Here is a 17,039-nt window from a genome sequence, read left to right as displayed (position 1 = left end):
ACCAGCATTTCGCAGGACTAAGGGACAGCGCGATCCCCTCCGAAATAAATCCTGTGGAATTCAAAAGGGCTGAGTCGGACAGCGCGCTCCAATAAATGCCTACTCGGAAGTAAGCCCCACAGAGCTCGCTGGATCTTACTCCCAATAAAGTGCATTTGGGGTTGCAGACTGAGCTGAGTGCGCCTTGCTTTCCTGTGCTTGCTTCTCCGGGAGCAAGAAGGCCCATTGATTTCAGTGCCACTTAATTACTTCTTGAGTAAACATGTCTTCGTTTGGACGCTGGCAGGGCATAGAGTTGATGTCCCAAGCGCAAAATGTCTACTCAGAAGTTAGTCCTATCGAATTCAATGGTGCTTACTCTCTGGTAAAGTGGGGTTAGGATTGCAGCCATTGAGTTCGGAGCGACTTATTTCTGAATACACAATAGGATGGCATACCTGAGACAAGACAAAAACGCTGTTCTGAAGCAGCCCCGAAAGGATGCTCGGCAAGGATCGGCGCCTATTGTGAAATAGGTGAAGGGAGAGAAGTTTGCAGAAGTATGCATTGCATGGAGAAAGCGCTTAGAGAAAAGCTTTATTCCCTCTCTCATAACTCTAGAACTCGCAAAAGGTGGTACAGTATATTTCTTCAGGGCAGCTCATAGTTAAACTGTATAGGAGGTAGTGATGGTCCCCAACCTAAATGACTTTACAAGGGGATTAGGTAGGAGGGCTAAGGAAAAGGGGGGCTATCGATTACTATTAGCTGGGAGGCAACAATGCCCTGAGATCTTATGATGAACAGCGGTATATAAATCTAATAAATAAAATGGAAACCACAGGAGGAGAAGGGCTCCTGTCCTCGAAGTCTGCTTGCGGGTTCCCCCCCCCCCGCATCTGGTTGGCCACTGCGCTACCACGACGCTGGAGGAGAAGGGCCATTGGCCCGATCCAGCGGGTTTTTCTTCTGTTCTACGTTCTTAAGGTACCGCAAGACTTTCCATGGGGACTGATGAGCGGATTGAAGGACAGACGGGGGGGGGGGAGAAACAAGCCCTAAGGACAGAGCGAGGGCACCAACTGGGTGTGCCCGGTTATATACAGTACTGTAGTAGCTCCTTACCCTGCAGCCAATGACGCAAATGCTATTTCCCGCTAGCCAACCCGGGACAAAGGTGTAGCAATTCCTACAGCAGGTGAACTCGTCTCCAGGTAAGGAGCCAGAGCACAGCCCTCGGATTAGAACGCCTTTTGAGTTGGAGGGAGACGTGAGGGCCTAAGAAAGATGGGCGTGCATCCAGGCATGTGCAGAGTGCTTCTCTCTTTCTACAAATCCGGCCCTGCTGCTCAGACACCTGGAATCAAGAGCAAGGTCGCCCCTCTGGCTGAACTCCAGCCCCCTTCAGTTTTAAAACCAAGCTCTGATTACCTGAGCTTCCCTTTCCGAGTTGGGTCTTATTAACCCCCTTGAATTCCTTTCTAAAAGGGGTGTCGTGACAGCTCTTTTACTCTCTTTATAATACAAATAAAAATGTATTTTTAAAATATTTGGAAACGGTTAAATATGATAAACACACGTGGCTGTTTTTTAGTACAACAGGAGCAGGACCGTGGTCTCCGACTAAGCCATACTCAGACCCACTGAAATCAAGTTAGCCACGACTAAATTAAGGCAATTGGTTTCAATGGGCCTACTCTGAAAATGACTTACGCTAAGCGTGCCTACTCAGAAGCAGGCCCTACTGAGCTCGAGAGGACTTACTCCCAAGTAAACACCCGTAGAAATAAAAGTCGCAACACAAGGCTTACTCCCTTAGGAATTAAGCCCATTATACACAGCGACCTGAATTCGAAATAAACACGCATAGAAAAGAACTGTGAAGAAATAACCATTACATATACACGTGTGAAAGCAAACAAATTAATCTGACTGTCCTGTCCTACTTTGATGGCGCTGTAGCAACAATCCAATACAGTATAGATGCTCTGGCGTCTGTTATCCCGTTTTTTGCTAGCAATTTTTCCCTATAGCAACATGATTCAGGGCTGGTTTATGCGTGGGTTTGAATAAGTGTCAAAATGTATAAAGCTGTAAAGACTGAAGGCAAAATGGCCTCGGCTCATTTGCCCAGAGGGACACCCGTGGACTGCAGCTCAGTTCATCCCACGTTGTCTTTTGAATGGACCTGTTGTCTCCGCTGAAGCTTTGCGCGTTTCCCAGATGCGTTTCTGCTTGGGAGGTTGGATCTAGGTCTCAGCGCGTGGAGCTCGGCTGAAGCCTCTCCTGCGCAGACCTCAAAAGTTCGCGCTTCCTGCAAAAACTCCCAGCGCGACAGCCTGGGAACCAACAAGCTGCAGAGGTCCCATCTGCTCCCTAACCTGCTTCTGGTCCATTTAATCCAGATTCCCGGCTTCTGCTGCAACTCAAACAGAGATTCTTAGAAGAATCTCCACGCTTTCGATTTCATAGCGCTGCCAAGCTGCGTTTGAATAAAAACTCTCAAACTACTTGCCCAAGGAAAAACAACATTAAACCACATTTGCTCGTGGCTTAAACACCCGTGTTAGGTCACTAAATAGGGTTTATATTTTCCCATCAGGACTCGCGTAGAGTTAGATGATTTTAAGCCAGTATGGTGGGCACAAGTGCTCTCTGCCCATGCTCAGATACACTCTTCATATATCCCAGAACTGGGCTCTCATGCGGAAAACAGACTATGTGGTTGGGCGCTGGTACAAATCAAGCCCTTTGAAGAGAAGAGTTTGGATTTGATATCCCGCCTTTCACTCCCTTTAAGGAGTCTCAAAGCGGCTAACATTCTCCTTTCCCTTCCTCCCCCACAACAAACACTCTGTGAGGTGAGTGGGGCTGAGAGACTTCAGAGAAGTGTGACTGGCCCAAGGTCACCCAGCAGCTGCATGTGGGGGAGCAGAGACACGAACCCGGATCCCCAGATTACGAGACTACCGCTCTTAACCAGTACACCACACTGGCTCTCAATAATTTTGACACCTAATAATTTTTGAGGCAGCTTCATTTACCCAGCTGAGACTTTTCTGAAGCAACTCGATTTGCGTCTCAGGTCTCTGCCCCGCAGCAGGTCTGTCTGGTTACGTTTTGAAGCAAGAGAAACAATATCCGTTGCCATATTAAGATGGGAGGGGGCTTTTAGACCTTTAAGTCCCCAGTCTAAAATTACTTAAGTGCATTACTGTTCTCATAGACCTGTGTGTGTCCTGAAATCAAAAGGAAACGAGGGATTCAGAGCTTGGAAGAAGCGGTGCCCTTCTTTCAATTTACACGAGGGCGACAGCTGATTATTCACACATGCCCAGACGGCTTGCCAAGTCGCCCGGTGATACAGGGCGAAATACCTCTTAAGGGTCAAACACCACGTGTAGCCTCTTTTCATTAAATCATTGCTGTGCTTTTCAGGGGGAAGGTTCACACATTTAGCTTGCAGAAGTGTTGGCGATTCAGAGATGAGAGAGCAAAAAACCGAGAGGCGTGTCTGATGCAAGCTGCGGTCCTCAGCACAACGAGACCCAATCCCATCCGTGTCGCATATAGGTAATTCTGGGTTTAGTGGTTTGACGGCTCCTCCCTTTAAGGTGACCCATGTCAATTGCGAAGCACACCGTTAAAAGCACATCTTTTCCCCAGCCGTTCCACTGCTTCTTCGTTCCCGAAATTGCCAACCCCGAATTAAAAAAAAAGAAGCACTCTGAGCACACAGCTTCTCCTTTTGCTCTCGCATAAATCATCGCACTCTGTAGACTAGAGGAATACAACTGAGTTGCTTCTGCTGCCCCGAGGCTAAGCACATTTATGATTTCCCTTAATACTCCCGTCTTTCCTCCCAGGAGCTCAAAGGTGGCCGACACGCGGAATGCCCGCTCTTCAGTTTTATCCTCACCACAACAGCCCAGCGAGGAAGGCTAAGCGGAGAGAGACTGTGTCTGGCCCAAGGCCGCCTAGAGAGCTTTGTGGCTGAGTGGGGGATTTGAACCTGGGTCTCTTAGGTGGCAGCACTAAATCTGTTGTAGAAATAATAAAACGTTTTTAAAGTAAAAAATAACACAAGGAGCGTCTCCATCCCTGACGATGAAGAAATAAAAGATGGGGTGGACCAGTGGATCAGATGTTGAGGGCGGGCCTGTTTGCCTGCTCCCCATCACCTGGCATTGTTGGTCCCGAGGTGCAGCAGCGGACCTTCCACGGTCTGTAGGGTTCTTCTTCTTCTTCTTCTTCTTCTTCTTCTTCTTCTTCTTCTTCTTCTTCTTCTTCTTCTTCTTCTTCTTCTTTATTTATCTGGCTTCCCCAGCCACTCTGGGTGGCTTCCAACAAAATATTAAAATACAGTAATGCATCAAACATTAAAAGCTTCCCTAAACAGGGCTGCCTTCAGATGTCTTCTGAAAGTCAGGTATTTGTTGTTCTCTTTGACGTCTGGTGGGAGGGCGTTCCACAGGGCGGGCGCCACTACCGAGAAGGCCCTCTGTCTGGTGCCCTGTAACTTCACTTCTCGCAGTGAGGGAACCGTCAGAAGGCGCTCAGCGCTGGACCTCAGTGTCCGGGTAGAACGATGGGCGTGGAGACGCTCCTTCAGGTATACTGAATCGAGGCCTTTTAGGGCTTTAAAGGTCAGCACCAACATTTGGAATTGTGCTAGGAAAGGTACTGGGAGCCAATGTAGGTCTTTCAAGACCGGTGTTATATGGTCTCGGGATGGGATTGAGTTAGGAACAAACAGGACTAACACCTTCTTCACCCAGAAAGTAGACCACAATTTCCCCCGGGATATTCAGATTCTCGACTTCAGACGAGACACCCCCACGGGAAGAAGAGGAGCGACTGCAGATTGCTCTTGGTCCCCAGCTAAACTGCTACTTTTACTTTGGGAAATCCCCAGCGCCTTTATTACCACCAATGAAAATGTAACAAACCAGGGAGCAAGCTTCTGAGACTATCAGAACTCTTCGCTAGGCGGGGTGATGCTCAGTAAAGTTGGAGGAGGGATGGCGATGAGAAAAAGTTTGGCTTGATCTTGAAGCCTTCATGTCTACATGACTGGAGATCAACTTTTGCTCTATACAGTCTTAGAAGGGGCGTGGTTATGGCGAATGTAAATAAGCTCCTGCGCCGCAGAATCTGTCACTACAGCTAAAATCCTCGCCCACCTGGCCGCCTCTTTCCCGAGAGGAAAAAGGCTCCCGGAACAGCCCGCAGCTTCTCTATATAACTCATCCTTTGATCCCCAAATGAGTCCAGGCGGAGTATCTGGATTTACACGTATTTCCTGCGTTCGAGTTTCTGGTGAAGTCAAATCCCGGGAACTTTGTAGTTACTTGCCTTTCCGCGCTTGCTGTTCCTAACGTACTACTCTACTGAACAATCCAGATCGACGTCAGACCCCCGTTAAATCGAATCGCTTGCCTTTAAGTTGCTTCCCACGTCCTTCGAGAGCAAAACCTAAGAATGCAGGCTTTACATTGCGAAACGTGCATTACAGGCTGCAAGAGAGCTTTGCTACTTTAATTCAATTTATTGAGTTTTCTAAACAACAACATTTGTATAATCTCTGGACCTCGTCCCAGAAGCATGAAAATATTTTAGGCTTATTTATTCCTATTGGGAAAGGAAGACGTGGTAAGGGCTGCTTTCTTTTACCGTGAACCATGAATTGGAAGCAAGTCTCTTCTAACTCCTCCGCCAGCCCCCCGCCCCCCATACTCGCAAAAGGCATGGATTTGATTAGCACCCCCTCCGCGCCCCTAATTCTACACTAACCATTTGGATAGCTGTGCGCTGTTAATCCTTCTGAATGTACCATTCGGACCAAGATCACCCACAGACCATTCCTAAATAGATTTTTACCGAGTTCAGTGGGATTTGTTTCCTAAATATACTGCAAACCTAAGCAAGTCCTATGGAAATCCTGAGTAAACTTAGCAGGGAGCGACCTGCAAGTAGATTTCGGGCAGAGTTCCAGGAGCGCAGCCCTCCCGAACCTGCAGCTGCGTCTTGGCTCAGGGGGAAAACACAGCCGAGGGCGAATGTGAGATCCGTTTACGAATGATAATCCATACATTGCTTTACGAGAATTGGGCTCCAGGAGTCTTGCGCTTTTCGCTCTCAGGTAGGAATTTGCCTGGGTCTGGACTTCAGAGAGGCCCAGCCTGGAAACAAGTCGATGTGGGAAATGGGAAAAGCGAACCGAGGCTCCGCAGTTTTATCCCCTCCGCAGTTAGATCCCACTTTCTATTTTCTCTCCTTTAAGAGTCGAGGAAAAGAGAATCTGCAAAGCAGGTTGAATACGGAGAGCACTAGGAATTTAATCTTTGAACACCCTTGCAGACAGAGAGCCACAAGGTAGTTAAACGGGACGGCTGGGATTTGAGAGAGCTGAAACCCAAACTGTAGTTGCCCTAAAGTGGTCTGTGCGCAGAACTAAGAAAAGAAGAAGATAAAAAAAAAATTGATGGACAAATACTTGTTTTATGCAAAAACAAGGCGATGCAACTATTTAACTTTGTTAGGCTGCTGACTTGCTGCTGCTGTTGTTGCTATTATTATTACTACTACTACTACAGTTCTACCTATCCCTTAAATGTTCGGAGATTAAGAATCTAGTTTTTGCCTGGTGGATTAGCCAATTAAAATGGCCACAGGACGCCAAGCACCTGACTATTTAAAGATTTTTATTACGGAGTCCACAACCACAGCAGTGGAAAGAGGAATCCGATCTAAAGAGAAGAAAAAGAGAGCGAACGTAACAAAACTTTCTAAATGGGGTGAAACAGTTCAGATCAAAATGTTAATTTAGGCGTTAAGGAATCGATGCTTCCAGTCACTGAACTGATGCTCTCCTCCCCAGCGTTTATGAATTATGGAGACAATAAAAACGATCGGCATTTGGTAGCCACGACCTTCCTTTGCTCCACACGATGCTAAATCACTTCAGATATGCTATATGAATCTTAACCGATCAGCTGATTAATGCCATCTTAATCTCGGCCCATAATCAGCTGGGCGGCTACGGATCCATCCTAGGACAAAGGAGCCGAGATGAACGTTATGCGTGTATGGGATGATGAGGAGCGAAGTATTTGGGCACCTTATCTGATGGAAGCCCTGCGAGTCTCTGCACGCCTCCTGTTATTCGCTTAAGCGACTTTCACCGAGAGAAACAAGTTGAAGACGTAGCATTGGACGTATAGAAAGGGGGCGCGCAGCCAATCGCGTGAGACGTCTCAAGTTCTCCAGGCTTCCCGGCTTCTGCTCTTGGGGTTGCAGAGATGTTGCAGGAGGCAACTCTGATCAGTGTACACCTTATGCACCCGTGCTTTGGTTATTATATTCGGATGTGCAGAGCCCACAACTCCAGCTGGGAGTTGCATTGCCATGCAAAAAGTCCACATTCCCTGGTCCTCCTGAATCCAGCTCTTATACACGGCGAGGAGATCCGGTAGAATTTTGTCCGTGTTGCGCACAAATATTGTTTTGAACAGTATATCAGCGTAGGGGATACCGCTTGTTCCACGTTCCACAGCACATGGCTGGGGCAAAGCGAGTCTCTCCACTGTTGCCATTTGGGTTAAAGTTTTTCATTCTACAGCGGGAAGTAACTCTGGGAAGTGGAATCGCTCAGCAAAAACAATGTTGCTAAGGAAATCGTTGCAAGTTTCAGCGCGCGCCCTGTCTGAATTTATGCCACCCCCACCCCCCACAATTCAACATACTGTACTAGAATTAAACAAGAAGAAAAGTTGGGTAACCTCATGCAACGTGGAAGGCTCTGATTATTTGTTTGCTTAGGCACTTGATTTGTTAGGTTTACGGTTTGATTGGGTATATGGTGGAATAGTTTTTATGCCACTTTTATCAGGTCCTCCTGGAAGTAACTTCAATGGGAATCAATGCCAATTTCAAGCAACGTCAAGTAAAGATGTAAAAAGCATGAGGTGCGGGAGACATGTCACAGCTACATTTCCTAAATTATTTGTAAAAATCCTCAGAAGTCGGATAGCTGGTGCATAGGATGTGGCTTAATTATTATTTTTTAAGCATCATTCCCCCCAGAACAACTGCATCCAAGGGCCACTCATATGTTACAAGTTTTCTGCTCCCTGCGTACAATCACCTCCACTCACATCTATTTTTTCTGAATATGCACATACCAGAAACCACCTTTGGTCTCAGCTTTGCAGCATGTGTGCCCTCCATGTGCATCTTGCAAACTCTGTGCTTGTGTGATAATCATACATGGCAACCTACATATGTTTTGCATGTTTCTCTTCTAGAGGGTAGTGATTCCAGTGTAGGAAATTTATAAGTGCTGTGCAAATGTAACTATGGTATTTTAAGTGACTTTAAATGTTATGGGGGAAAGCAAAAGTATGAGTGGCTAACATATGAAATTGCTTTTTTGTGTGTGCATATAATAACATCTGAAGAGGGAACTCAGTACTTCTCTCCCACTGTGATGGACTAATAATTGCTTTTTCTTCCAGAATGAAGCTTTAGAAAGGGGAATTGAAGTAGATAGGGTTGCTTTCTTCACCCAGTGGTGCAATTAGACTACTGTGGACTACTTTTAGACCTAATGCATTTACGGGAGGGGCCTCTTTTAATGATAATGTCTATTATTCCACTTCAGAAATTACTCTGAAAGCAGCTGTTCATTTTCTGCATGCATTGGCTTTAAATTTTTGTAATTTTTAATTGATAATTTCATCTTCTTTGTAAACCTCTTTGAGGCTTTTGTACAATCAAACAGTGTATAAAATTTAAAAAAAATAATAATAAAATAAAATAATAAAATAATCCAGTACTCAATTTGATGGCCTTCCTCTTTTTTTTTTTTTTTTTTTTTTGAGAGAGGTTCTCAACATCTGCCTCAAAGTCCTGCCTTGGTGACACTACTGTCTCCACCTACTGTTTTTTCTTATATGATCACCTAGAGCAGCTTCCTACATATTCCCAAGTTTTCCTAGTTCTTATTTCCTAGTTCCCAGACTCTGATTCTGCTGCGCTATGTACCTCCTGAGCAGCCATGGTCATACTGTGAGTTTGCATTCCAGGAGAGGAAGGTTTGAAATCTCCTCAGCTGAAGAGAAACAGGATTATCATGAATAGTAGGTATGGTCAACAAAAGTAGTCATGTTGGTCCATTATTAAGTAATTAGAGCCGATCCAAATGTCATGGAATGGTGAACAAACTTTTATTTATATCTTTATTTATTAGATTTCTTACCTGCCCTCTGCCATAAGGTTCCTGGGCAGGTTAAAACAATAAACAGAATACACAGATATATCATAAGATGAAATGAAAACATATACAACCATAAAACCAAGTGTTAAAATAATTTAAAATCCATATATAAAACAATTAAGAACAATCCATATATATAAAAAAATCCTTAAAACCACTTCCACATTAAAAAAAGTTAAAAATAGTTCCAATATGAATAAGGTATGGGATAAAGATCTCCACTTGAAAGGCTTGTTGAAAGAGAAAGGTTTTCACTAGACACTGAAAATACCACAGAGACGGCACCTGTCTAATATATAACAGGAGGGAATTCCAATGTGTAAAGTGTAGGTGTCTCCACACTCAATTCCCAATCCCTGTATCATCAGAATGGACCTCCTAATAAGGTGATATCTGCAAGAGGCCCTCACCCACAGAGTGACTGTGATTGACTGGGTATATAAGGGCTGAAACTTTCAAGTTCTCCTGAACATTTATTAAGAATAGATGCCGTTTTGCTTAACATCCAAGGCTGAAGTAAAGTTATGGAAAAGGTGAAACCTTGCTCTGACATTTTGGTTGGTCCTAATGTGGCTGATGAGTGAGCATTTTTAATAGCTCTAACAGCACAGTTATTCCTTCTAAGCTTTCAGTCTAAAAACAATATTAGCAGGACTAAGCCTTAGTTGGTCATGAATACTTATTGATTTGTCTGTGGAGGCTAAGTATGCCTTTCAATCTTATTTTCCAGAGGGGTAGCCCTGTTAGGCTGCAATCCTAGCCTCACTTACATGGGAGCAAGCCTCACTGAAGTCGAAAGGACTTACTTCTGAGTAGATGGGATTAGGACTGCACCAGGGGTGTCAACTTGAATAATATATTTTAGGAGGAGGCAGGTAACCAGTCACAAGATTCGGCACACAAACACCATTTGAATGGCAATGCCCAACAACTTTGGGGCCCCCAAGCCCCCTCAAATATTTTATGGGGGGGGGCAAAGGGACCTTGGCCCCTAGGAGTTGGCTCCTGTGGACTGCACGGTTAGCTGGTTTCAGCAAAACCAACAGTATCTTGGGACACTAGTTTAAAGACTAGTAAATTTACCATGGCATAAGCTTTCATGGGCTCGAATCCACTTTATCATATGTTCCAGTCTTTTTTCTTCTGGATACAGGGATATATTTATAAATGTATAAACAGCAGAGTCTTTTGGCTCTTCAAAGAGCAACAAACACATTACGGCATAAACTTTTGTGGAACAGATTTCATCAGATGCACAAGGCGTTATCCCGAGTAACACATGGTGGTGGTGGTGAAGATTATAATTTCCCCTCTGGTCTACCTGGCTCTTTCATTCAGTATGCAGAAGCAGGAAATGAAACCTCTCACAACAACCTGAACTGGCTTAACACTGAAATGTAAGAAAACCCCCATCCTTTTCATTCATTAAAAAGCCATCCACTATGCAGTGACAGAAAACCACATCTAGGAAGTGAATAGGGATGATATCTATTGCTAACTCTCTCCCCCCCCCCCCCCGTTAGATGTACAAGGACTTCTGAAGTGTAGATCAAAGCGGCTGCAAAAAAAGAAAAAGTGATCTAGGAATGAACGAGCAGAAGAAAACATAAATCCAGTCAAAGTTTCATCTGCTCTCTTGTTATCAGCAGTGTTTGAAAGTGGGGTTGTTTTGTAGTCGGCAGCAGGTTTTCTGCACTATCGGAGCTTTTAATGTGCCCCCAAATATCACAGAGGTTTCCGTTTCATATCAGAATAGCACATGTTTGTTGCCACTGCAATTATTAATTTTAACTCATCTCCTACTTTCCCTCTGGGCCCCTTAGTTACATCTGGTGTCTCTTTATGAGTGAACAAGATGACCAGTACTGATAGTAGCAGGGAGACTGCAGATCTTCATGTTATTTGTGGAAAAGCTAGCCAAGGCTATTGGCTGATTTATGCGGTGGCTACAATTTCACAGGGCAAGGTTCTCTAACACTATTTTTCTAATCCACATCACCTTCAACCTGGAGGGGGTCAAATTTCTACCTCTTATTGTTGCAACTGCAGGTTTCTGACACTGAAGTCAAACTCCAGTTCTCAGATAAAGTAACTCCATCTCCTTAAAGAAGAAGTTTAAATATTTTGTATGAAAGGAGAGCGGACCAATCATTACAGAAGTGTCTTGATTTAAACTGAAAAGAACTGTGGCTAGTTATTTCAGACTGCTGGTATAAAGAAATACAAAGAAGAATAAAACCGGAAGAAACACAGAACTGAGATGAAAGGAAGATGGACAATCAGCAACATATTGATCAGGAATTACTTAAAGACATGTAACCAGCACCCCCACTTCCTGAATACATAGATTGCACACAAATATAAATTTTTTGGACACCATTTCCCACCTGCTGCTTCTTCCTGAATTCCTTGTATGGATGATCCACAGGCTTAAGAGTGTAAGGGAGCCCTGCAACACCATCAGACCCAAGGTCTATCTAGTCCAGCATCCTCTTTTCTGCAGTGACCAACCAAACAAGACAATGCCTCTGAACAAGGAGGTACTCTACAGCTATCATGACCAATCGTTACTGATGGCCTGATTCTCCATTAATTTGTCTACTCCCCTTTTAAGATGTAGTGATGTACATCTTGGATGTGACATCTTGTGGCATAGCATTCCATAAACAAATTACGTGCCATGTCATGAAACACGGTCAGATGAACTGGATGATCTCAGTGATGGCATTTTGAGTTTACATTAGCAGCAGACATAAACTTGCTACGAAATCCCTGCAGGAGGAGCACACCGTACACTACATACAATCACACTGGAACTCTGAGTTTGTTAAGTAAGAAAGCAATGTTTATTACCGGAAATACAGTGGTACCTCAGGTTACATACGCTTCAGGTTACATACGCTTCAGGTTACAGACTCTGCTAACCCATAAATATTACCTCAGGTTAAGAACTTTCAGGATGAGAACAGAAATCGTGCTCTGGTGGCGCAGCGGCAGCAGGAGGCCCCATTAGCTAAAGTGGTGCATCAGGTTAAGAACAGTTTCAGGTTAAGAACGAACCTCCGGAATGAATTAAGTACTTAACCTGAGGTACCAGTTCTTGGAGATGCCTAAAGCCATGCTTGCTCTTGCGCATTAGGCTGGAGAGATTCAAGTATGTCTCTTCTCATGAGGAAGACATGATGGAGAAGAAAGAGGAAGTGAAGGAGGGAGGTCAGATCAGCAACCCTAAGAGTGTCAGTTTAACACTGAAGGAAGATCAAGAGGTCAGCATGGGAAGGACAGTCTAAGAAGCGAGAAGGTTTCTCTCTTCTACCCTCCCCAAGCACGTATATCACCCAACAGTGCAAGCAGAGTTGCACACCTGACACTCCCAACACCCAGGTTCTATTATAATGAAAAGGTCTGAAAGACCTCTCTCTTTCTCCACTTTCACTATGCATAAATTTATAATGTCTCTACTTTGTTGCATTTTCTTAAATAAACTAAAAAGCCTCCCACGATTTAGCTCTTCCTCTTGTGGAAGATGCTCTGGTCCCTAATAACATTGGCTGACTTTTTATGCACTTTTCCTAGCTCTACAATAGCCTTTTTGAGAAGAGGCATCTAACTGGACATAGCATTTGTTAAGTGTGGCCACACCACAGATTTGTATGAAAATATTATATCAGCAGTTACATATTTGTTCCCTTTCCTAAAGACTCCTAGGATGGAATTAATCTTTTCCACATGTATTGCATTCTGGACAGCATTTTAGCTGAGCTTTCCACCATAGCTCTTAATTTATTTCAAACATTTTAACTCTGGTCTTTAGCCAAGCAAGGCTGCCAGAGCACCTTACGAATGTCAGTGGTGAGACAATCCCTTCTCATAGGCTTACAATATAAAAGACACAACTCAGAAGGAAAGGGAATTGTGAGGGAGAAGGAGTAAAACAGCAAGCTCAGACACTAGCTCTTAGTTACAGAGTTCTTATAACAACAAGTTGGAATAGAATGGCTAGTCATAGTTCAGACTCTGTCTTCTCTTCTCTGCTCTCAGCTAACTGGGGTTAGGTCTGCATTCTAAATTAGGATTCCCTCTCCCCCAAATTTTACACCTACCTTAATAGTCCAACCACCATTAATGTGTGATAATTAAGAACAAAAATCTGCACAAAATATCCATGATGGGACTAAAAAAAGTGTGTAATTTTAAAAATATTTTAAAAGAAAACTTGTTTTCCCCCCATGGATTGCAGGCTGCTTGTACATTGCAAATCAGTGTGTGTTATGGGCAACCTGTCGCTGTTATTGCTTTAGAGCTGGATTAATTATGAATCAGCAGCCATTTTATCAGTCATAATGGCCAATGTGAAAGTAAGGGACAGCCAAGTACAAATGATATGGATCAGTTTCAATATAATCCTAAGGTTCTTCAACAGTTTGTTTCAATCAAACCTAATTTTTGTGTTTTGTATTGAAGGGCAATCTCTTCCCTGAAGAGCCTTCAGATTCTGATTGCAACAGTATTATTTATAACCAGGGTTAAGGATGTACATGTTAAGATAAGAATGCAAGGTTATTTTGTGTTTGACAGGGTGGTTGGAATTTACCCCCTCTGAGGAGAAATACAAAAGAAAGGAAGAAATATGCTTCTCTTATCTCCAAGATAAAACCTTGAATAAAATGCCAACAGCTTATCTTCAGCTCTACTGACTATTTCGAAATACAAGAACCTGAAATATGAACTTGACATCAAACCATGTATAATTCACAATCTATATACATTAAATATAATTTAAAGGCAGTTAAGAACATAAGAAGAGCCTGATGAATCAGGCAGGCAGCCCGTCTATTCCACCATCATGTTCTCACTGGGGCCAACCATAGGTCTATGGGAAAAGTGTAAGCAAGACCCGAGTGCAATATTACTCTTCCCTCCTGTGGTTACCTATCTCATATTATAACTGCTAATTTTCTTCTTGGCAGTATTTCTTGTAGGGGTGGAGTAATCTTTTCAAACCGAGGGCTGCATGTTGAGGGAATTGGACATGGAAGAAGGGGTTAATTTGCTTAATGAGCATAAATCACCCCATGGTCTGAGATAAGTCAACAGGTACAAGGTCAGCCAAGTCAGTTGCTATACAGTGGTACCTTGAGTTACAAACGCTTCAGGTTACAAACCCTGCTAACCTGGAAGAGTTACCTCGAGTTGAGAACTTTGCCCCAGGATGAGAACGGAAATCGTTTGCTGGCGGCGCAGCGGCAGCAGGAGGCCCCATTAGCGAAAGCATGCCTCTAGTTAAGAACAGTTTCAGGTTAAGAATGGACCTCCAGAACGAATTAAGATCATAACTAGAGGTACCACTGTAGTAACAACCTAGTGTTGTCTATATAAGTGATTAAGGTGTGTCATTTCACTAGCGTCTGTGGTCTTGCGCTGTGTGTTGGGGTCAGCCAGTGAGCCCCCTCCTCCTGGGAGTCTGTGAGTTGGAGTCTGTGTTACGTCTTGAAGCTGGAGCAACAGAAATACTTTCTGCTTGCATCTGCCAAAGTCAAAAGCCGACAATCTCTCTCTCTCTCTCTCTCTCTCTCTGTGTGTGTGTGTGTGTCTGGAACTGTATCTTCTAAAGCAGTAAACTATTTTGGACCTTAAGATGCCTTTGTGTGGTGATTGGAACTTGGGGCAACTTTTGCTACATGGGTATCTCACCTCAGATTCCCAACACTGCATTCCCTTCTGAGGGCTATGTGTCAGTAGCACATGATGCCAGAGGCAAAAGTGGGCAAAACAATGAATGTAAAATTTATCCTTCAGGCTCAGTAGGCTAGTTTTGACAACCCTCTCTAGCCCATCCATACATGTCAAGTGTTCAGGATCACAGCTTTTCACATGAGATTTAAAATTGACGTCAGCACTTGTATTTTCTCAAAGTTTTGCTTTGGAGTATTTCAGATGACTCCTGTAACAGAGGTTTCCATACACACTCCAATCCCCTGGAGAGATTAACTCCTCCCCAAATAATTAAGTTTTCTAGTGTGATACTTGGAGTCACTGCAATATCCGTGAAGATAGGAAGAATGCCTTTGTCAAATAGCCCTGCAACCCTGCAAGAGGATGTGGCAGTAACTTCTTGACCAGTTTTCTTTGCTCATCCTCCCATCTCATCTCCTGAAAATCAAGCTGAATATAATTTTGCTATATGGGTGCAGTGGGGTGAGGAATGAGGTGGGGAGGAAGCCACACTTGCTTCCGTTATTCCTCTTGGAAAAGCAAAGTTTTCCAGATTGCAACCATGGAGCCCTAAAACAGGATTAAATTGGCACAGGCATTAAAAAATGAAGAAAAAACGCAAAAAACTGATCATATGTTGTACTGTACAAATTGTTAAGATGCTTAGAGATTCTTTTGTTTAAAGGTAGGACACAACTTCAGAGTAAGTTCCCTGTCAGCAAGCAGAAGCTCATTTCATCACTTAGGCAGCAGCTATACATGCACTGAACTCAGTGGGGCTTACATTGGAGTAGAAGTGTAGCATTGCACTGTTTACACAAGATGCCAGGAAAAGTTCTGTGCCAAATTCCCCCCGGAGAAAAAGTGGACGATCCCTTTGCTCTTACAGGCATGGCCAAACTTGGCCTGCCAGATGTTTTGGGACTAGAATTCCCATAATCCCTGACCACTGGTTCTGTTAGCTAGGGATGATGGGAGTTGTATTCCCAAAACTTCTGGAGGGCGAAGTTTGGCCATGCCTGCTGGTCGAGCACCTTTATGAAACAGAATCTTTCTAGCACTATCCTAAGTCTTATTTACTCGCAGAAGGGCCACTACATTCAATGAAGCTTAACTTTCCAGCAAGTGTCTGATGGTAGCCATAACTAAGGATTAACCCACCAATATATCACCATAAGATCATGGCCACTGGTCCCATCACCTCCTGGCAAATAGAAGGGGAAGAAATGGAGGCAGTGAGAGGTTTTACTTTCTTGGGCTCCATGATCACTGCAGATGGTGACAGCAGTCATGAAATTAAAAGACGCCTGCTTCTTGGGAGAAAAGCAATGACAAACCCAGACAGCATCTTAAAAAGCAGAGACATCACCTTGCCGACAAAGGTCCATATAGTTAAATCCATGGTTTTCCCAGTAGTGATGTATGGAAGTGAGAGCTGGACTATAAAGAAGGCTGATTGCTGAAGAATTGATGCTTTTGAATTCTGGTGCTGGAGGAGACTCTTGAGAGTCCCATGGACTGCAAGAAGAACAAACCTATAAATTCTGAAGGAAATCAGCCCTGAGTGCTCACTGGAAGGACAGATCCTGAAGCTGAGGCTCCAATACTTTGGTCACCTCATGAGAAGATAAGACTCCCTGGAAAAGACCCTGATGTTGGGAAAGATGGAGGGCACAAGGAGAAGGGGACGACAGAGGACGAGATGGTTGGACAGTGTTCTCGAAGCTACAAACATAAGTTTGACCAAACTGCGGGAGGAAGTGGAACACATGTGTCCCAGAATACTACATATTCCAACATGCACCGGTTCACGCAGGGACCCTATCGACGCAAAGGGGACCTTCCCCTCTTGCGTGCCTCCGTCATGACGCACTCTGCTCCCGACCCCCCCCTCCCCTTGCGTGCCACTATAGCAAACGCTCCCGCTTCGCTTCCAGCCGACGTAAAGTGTAACTTTCTCTTCCGTCTTCTGGGTTTCCCGATTGATTTTCGGGGAGGCCAATGGCCGCTTCGCATCTCCTATGCCTCAGCCAATAGAGAGGCTGGGTGGGCGGCGCGTTCCGTCCCA

At 44.2% G+C, this 17,039-nt stretch overlaps 1 long non-coding RNA gene across 1 annotated transcript; it reads right to left on the bottom strand.

Annotated features, from left to right (window-relative positions):
• Window positions 1-10,759: 10,759 nt before the first annotated feature.
• Window positions 10,760-11,737, bottom strand: LOC307220745. The gene is made up of 3 exons (XR_013841075.1): window positions 11,644-11,737; window positions 11,285-11,357; window positions 10,760-10,814 (listed from the first exon to the last, which is right to left on the bottom strand). It is a non-coding gene; the product is annotated as an uncharacterized lncRNA (long non-coding RNA).
• Between the last annotated feature and the right edge of the window lie 5,302 nt (window positions 11,738-17,039).

Source organism: Podarcis cretensis (genome assembly GCF_951804945.1).
Source record: "Podarcis cretensis genome assembly, chromosome: 7".
Lineage (NCBI taxonomy): Eukaryota > Metazoa > Chordata > Lepidosauria > Squamata > Lacertidae > Podarcis > Podarcis cretensis.
This window is presented reverse-complemented; position numbering and strand designations above follow the sequence as displayed.